Here is a 6000-nt window from a genome sequence, read left to right on the forward strand (position 1 = left end):
TGTTGCTTCGATATTTTCAGTTTTTGCTGAATAGGGTTTGATATTAGAACATTCGAAGTTTTGAAACTTCGATGTTCTAATATAGACTTGATTTGTATTACATGACAAATTCAGATAATCTTACCATACCTGTACGTCTGATTCATAAGAAAAGGGAATGCAAAATTCAGGATTATGTTTGGCTGCTCTGAGACCCTTTCCTCACCACTGAAGATTCATTATTGGAGGCAGGGATTCTGAAATGGCTATGGACATGTTATTTGCTTTGGGCTCCCTAAGTACTTCAGTGATGTTGCCTATGATTTACTGCATACTGCCAAATTACATCTAATGTATACTGCATGCAATACTGGTAGTATACAAATGTTATGCCTGCTTAGGCGTGTCTCTGGTTCATTACAGAAATAATGAATTATGCATATCGTGACTCAAAACTTCAGCTCTGTGATCTGTGTGGCAGAACAGGTATTCTACCTTGCAGACTCCATATAAAGGTTGCATTTTAATTTTGCATTTATTATTCATGACATACTCAGTATTGTAAATTTATAGAGCTCTGAATCACTGGGCATAGTCCTTTGCATTGCTGAATGAGAATCTTCATGAATATTACTTATAATCCATAACTACAGGATTCAAGTGTGTGTGTGTGTGTGTGTGTGTGTGTGTGTGTGTGTGTGTGTGTGTGTGTGTGTGTGTGTGTGTCCCTCATATATCAAAATCCTCCCTAGTGGATGTTGCTTTGCAAGGGAGTTGCATGATTTCATCAGGTCCAGGTATGTAATTTTCAAATAATCAAGGCTGGTTGTCTGAGCTGCTGAGTCAGATGCTATATTCCTCTCTCTAAACCAGAGATTCAATGACCTTGGAAGGAATTATATCTAAGATGTGGATACAGGAGTCTCTTCCTGCATGGGGTACATGGTGGCTTATACTTCAAATAATGAAATGTTGTGAATCCATGGAATTTTCTTGCAGGCTACCATACTGTATAACAATACATTTAAATTAAGTGAGAAAATGTGTTTAAACATCTCATTCTAAAATAATAAATTATGATGCATACTGAAAGTTCACCTCACCTGCCAACACTAACTCAGCTTTAACCATCTCCTTTTGCAGTTCATATGGGTTACATGTATTGGCAGCATATTTAGTGCAATTGTACATTCTTTTTTATTATTCCTGTTGCTCCCACTACTATTGGAACAGTCTAGGTATCTTTCTTCCACATTGCTCTGATTTCTGTTTGCAAATCCTGGTATTTTATGACTGTGTCTCTCGGTACACAAGACACTGTAACTGCTCAGTGTAGCAATTTCAATGATTAGTGTTTCTTTTCTCTTTTTTTTCTTGGACTACTATATCTGGTTTTCTTGCATCTGTTTTTTCAACTGTTGAGAATGGGTGATCCCATGTAATCCAAATTTCATCACTGTCGAAAATGGACTGTGCTTCATGTTTCCAGTGCTTCCCAGTTACTTCTATAATATAGTGCTTGTACTACCCCCACTATAACTAAACAGACTATCCACCATGAGTGTATCACACCCAGCAATGAGATATGCAGCTGTTTAAAGTTCTGTTTTATAGTACCTGCATTTATCTATTTCTCCTACTTTTTCAATAGACTTTGTAAAGCAACATGTAAGTAGTCCACTGTCTTGGGTCGTCATTATTAGCCTTTCATCTTTTGCTTTTAATTCACCCCTCCTAAACAATTCCTGCAACAAATATTGTGCAAACATTTGCTCTAGATGACTGTCACTGTTGAAGTGACACCCCACCCCCATGTGCAAAAATGGGAAAAGGGTTGTGTATGTATAGATGAATGTGGCCGTTATAGGAGGTTTCTATACTTGCCCCTATATTTGTGGACTTTCCAATTTTCTTTCCTTTTCTTCTATATAATGTCCATCTATATATATATATATATATATATATATATATATATATATATATATATCTATATGGTTCTACCTGACATAATCGAAACCACACAACACCCATACAAAACAAAACACATCCCCATTCCACAAACCACACACACAACACAAGCACACCAAAATCCTTACAAGCCCACACTAAACCTTACCTAACCCTAAGGTCCGTCACTATCCACACACTTACCTACCCGGCCTAACCCTAACTCACTTAACCCACCCCTATCGCCTCCTAAACCTCTCTTCTAACCCCACTATAAACTCTTAACCCTAACTCACTTAACCCACCCTATCGCTCCTAACCCTAACTCACTTAACCCACCCCTATCCCCACAGACACAGCCTTTCCCCATGTCGGCATCCTCGGCGTTGGTGTTGTCATCCGTCGTGTCGGTCTTCTGCATTGTCGATGTTCTGCAACCCGCGATTCGTCGGTCTTCTTGATCTTCTGGAGTCAGGTAGAACCATCTATATATATATATAGTTTTTTGGCGCTATCATTTGCTGTCTGATTCTCATATACTTCTGGTTTGATTTTTTTCCCATTCCACTTTAAATGCTTCTGCTGAACTAAGCAAAGACATCATCTTAGACTTCTTATTTTCATGTTTTAGAGCTTTCACTATGTTTGGATTTGATGAGATCAGCAAATATGTTTTCAGTTCCATGACTTCAGACCTATACATGTAGTCAGTTTCGAGGAAGTTCATACCTCCTTCCAACTGAGGGGTATATACATGTAGTCAGTTTCTAGGAAGCTCATACCTCCTTCCAACTGAAGGATATATAGTCTTGTTATGCCATGTTTTTTATATATCATATAATAAGCTGAAGCATTTTTCTCGTTTTCTTGTCCAACTGATTCAATGCAGTTTGGTGCCAGAACATGAAGAACAGTTTAATTTATTGCTCAGACTTTATTCCTAGATGACAAAGCAGTTTTCAATATTAGCTTTAGTCTGATAAAGTATTCCTTACCAAGCTTTGATATCATTTGTTCATGTTTTAATGCTAATTCTTTATTTATTCTCAAGTATCTATACACTTTCCCTAGCTCACATTCTTTTATATCACATTCCTGCTCCAGGTTGATATTTTCTTGGTGCTACAGTTTTCTTTTTATAAGTGTTGCTTTTGCATATGCATCAGGACCAAATATTATTCTCATATTACCTGAGGACGTTTTAAACATTTGTAGGTGTGCTTCAGATCATCTGATGAATTATACAATTTTAAATCATTCACAAAAACTAGATGAAATGTCTTTAAACAAAGTAGTTTTTTTGGGGGGGGAGGTAAAGCAGCAACTATAGCCTAATCTATTAATTCAGAAGCTTAATGGGCTAATGGCAAAACAAAATAACAACTTCAACAAAGAATCACACTAGAAAATCTCTCTTTGTAATTTTTCTCCTGGGATAATAATTTGCCCTTTGACATGGTTTAGCTACAAAGTGGTTTATCAGAGTTTCATAGTCACTTAAATGAAATTGATCATTGTAGGGTGTATATTATAAATCTGTAAGCATTCCATTATCCATGAATGCAGGATGCCGTTTTATTTATTTATTTATTTGTTTGTTTGTTTATTTGTTTGTTTGTTTGTTTGTTTGTTTGTTTGTTTGTTTGTTTGTAATCTATCTAGGCCATGCCTAGATTGTTTCCCCTTTTACATCTGTCTGTTATAGCTTTGCTTGAGAATTTTGGATCCTTTGCTCCATGTGACTTTTTATAATCTTTTTGTTCTATTGCCATGATTGAATTTTTTTTTCTAGATAGCTATAAACTCTGGCTGTATCAATTCCAGTATGTAATTTACATATTTTTGGAAGGCAATTTCTGGATCAATAGTTCTTAGATGGGTTGCAGGTTTACTCTTAATGAGGGTTATTATTTTTCCTGCTGTTCACCATGTTGGTGCCTGTTTGGAATGTGCACATAAGTAATTTTTACTCAGGGGTAACTCTTTGTGTAGAGATATTATTACCTTTAGCTTTCAGGTATTACATCTGGGCTAGTGGGTTTGCATTTAGGAGCTTTTATTAATTTTGTCTTAATTTTTCTGGCAGTTACTTCATCGCATTTCACATCTTCTATAGTAGAGCTTCTTGGTGTTTCATTTAATTCTTTAATCCATTCAGCATCTTTGTTGTGTTCAAAAGGATCTTCTTTTGCTTTTCCAAAATGCACCTATTTATTCTGTGTTTGGTGATGTTTTTATTCCTTTTGCTTTGTTTCCCAATTCTTTATAAACCTTTTTGGGTTATCAATTAATTGCTTATTTTGTAATTTCCTTTATGTTCATCAACATACCCGTTACACTTTTTTCTGATTGTACTGATAGTTTTATTTTATTATTGGAACTAGTATATGATAAATCCTGCTCTGTTTTGATACTGTGTATTGCTTTTACCACATGTCTTTATAATAATTTGTGATGATCTGTTTCGCTTTACTGTATTCTTCTAACTGTGATACTTCTTGCCTTAGTTGTTGTATAGTTTTCCTATCTGATGTTCCATAGTGATATTCTACTTGTGGTAACACTTTACCCATTATTATTTTAACTTCACAGTAGAACATCTTATTTATTTTTGTTATATCACACGAATTTCACTTAATCTTCTTCTTCTTCTTTCAGCTTTTTCCCGGTTATGGGTTGCCACAGCGGAACTCCAGTCCGCTAATGATTGGCAGTAGATTTTTATGGTGCCGAGGTGCCAGCTCAACGCCCAGCCTTCAACGAAGGCACACCAATTCACGCATGTCTTTCAAATGCCACTTGACTGCAGGGAGGACATGCAGACTCCACACAAAAGGCGCTCCAGCCGAGAATCGAACGAGAGAACCTCTTGCTGTGAGGCAACAACGCTACCGCTGCACCACCACAGCTACACAAATTTCACTTAATAGTCCTGATTAATGTGTTTTGCAATTTAACAGTCTTATGACATTTTGGGTCCTATTTATTTTTAAATCTATTTCTTTCATCCATCTTAATATGTCTAGCCATCTCTGTTAAATCAAGCAGGTATTCCCCGTAGATCAGTTTCTTCTGGACTGAAAGCATCTTCTTTGCTCTCTGTTTCCTGTGAGATGATTCCAGAACCTCATCCTGTGACATATTCTCTTCGGATTCATTGTGATCCATTGGTTGCTTCTTCATATGGGGCCCCACTGACCTACTGCACTGCAACATTACCTATGTCAGAGTTGCCACAGTTTCCCTTGCTGAGCAACTTCAACTGGACTTTTATGTGAGTCTCCTACAGAAGGCTCCAGAACATCACCCTGTGACATATTCTCCTTGAATGCATTCTGTTCCATCTGTTGCTCCTCTTTCTGGGGACCCTGTAGCCCACCATGTTGTGACACTGCCCTTGTTGGAGTTTCCATACTAAATCCTTCACTTTACAAATGGTCTGCCACTTCAATTTCTGTTTAATTTCCACCTCACTGATCTTCTTTACATCCTCCTTTGTGATCTTCTTTTCTGTATTGTGAAATTTATTTACATATCTTTATCTGTATTCCTCTTCAAATATCTTTAAAGCAGTAGACTATGTACTGATTAATTTGTCTTTCTTTTCTGCATAAATATTGCACCATATTAAATCTCTTTTTCTTTAACTTGTCTGTGTTCATTTTTTACCTTTCAACAACCTTTATTTTTTGTTTTTTATCTGTTCTCACTTACTTTGTCACTTCTCTTTCCAGGCAATCCAATGTTTCTTATAATCTGCAGCTTTTAATAGTTTTTCTTGTGCAAGTACTTTTTCTTTCCTCTTTTCTAATATTCTTGCTGCATATCATTTGTCTTGAGATTCTGGGTTTCTTGCATAATAGTAGCAATAGATAGTTCAGTCCTTACTTGTTGTTTTAGCTAATTCACATAGTAGCCACTCATGTATCACTTTAAACTGCAATCCTGTCCTAGACAGTACTCGAGGAACACCCTGATGATTAACGTTACCCTTCTGTCACCCCATACCAGAAACTGCCTGATGAATAAATGCAGTTCTCTTTCCTTCATCTGATACACACACACACTCACACA

The 6000-nt window shown here is 36.5% G+C and overlaps 1 protein-coding gene across 1 annotated transcript in view; it reads right to left on the reverse strand.

Moving 5' to 3' along the window:
* Nucleotides 1–6000, reverse strand: part of LOC122810965 (E3 ubiquitin-protein ligase TRIM39-like) — a 218378-nt gene that overhangs the window by 104738 nt on the left and 107640 nt on the right. The gene's annotated exons all lie outside the window — the stretch shown is intronic.

Source organism: Protopterus annectens, chromosome 9.part0 (assembly GCF_019279795.1).
Source record: "Protopterus annectens isolate FY-2018-M chromosome 9.part0, PAN1.0, whole genome shotgun sequence".
In the NCBI taxonomy this organism is placed as follows: domain Eukaryota; kingdom Metazoa; phylum Chordata; order Ceratodontiformes; family Protopteridae; genus Protopterus; species Protopterus annectens.